Source organism: Buceros rhinoceros, unplaced genomic scaffold (genome assembly GCF_000710305.1).
Source record: "Buceros rhinoceros silvestris isolate BGI_N320 unplaced genomic scaffold, ASM71030v1 scaffold29684, whole genome shotgun sequence".
NCBI classification, from domain to species: Eukaryota; Metazoa; Chordata; class Aves; order Bucerotiformes; family Bucerotidae; genus Buceros; species Buceros rhinoceros.
Genome location: NW_010407000.1, coordinates 1 through 660, shown reverse-complemented (window position 1 = coordinate 660; position 660 = coordinate 1).

Genomic DNA, 660 nt, shown 5'->3' with positions numbered 1-660 from the left:
TAGGGAAACAAATTCAGCAGCTTGTCAAGATCAGCTGTGAAATACAAGTCTTGCCATAGCGATACCAGTTAAAGCTCCGTAACTCCTAGGGAAATGAAGACGTTATTTGAGGCTGGTGGGAGTGTGAATGGCGGGTGAGAATCCTGTCTACCCACGGGAACGCAAACCATGGCGAAAAAGTGGGAGGTCTTTGTCGTGATTGGCATGATGCTCATGAAATGATAACGTTCTTCAAAGGGTTGTTGATGTATTTATAAAGCATGAAGCGGAGTGAAGACACTTTGAGCAGGAAGCAGCACAGAAGGACATGGCCACAGCAGTGATTTGCTTTGTTTGTTTGCAAAGTAACTTGAAGAGGCAAAGACACTGCCTGGGCTTACGCTGTTCAGCTATTTGGAATGGAAATAGTCGATAATCGCATGGGAAACAAGGCAAATGCTGTTGGGTCGATGGTCTGGGGTTTTTTGGAAGGAACATATTAAGGAAATGTTACTTCTCTTAGGTTGTGGTATTTTTATCTCCAAAGAAAACTTATACAGCATGTTCCCCCCAGTCTTTATTGCTGTGCATGATTCTGTGGGAAGCTCTGCTAGGTTTTCTACCCCGAGACATCTAGCTAGACGTGCCATGAGGACCTGACCTTCTGCTGTTTTTACCTGC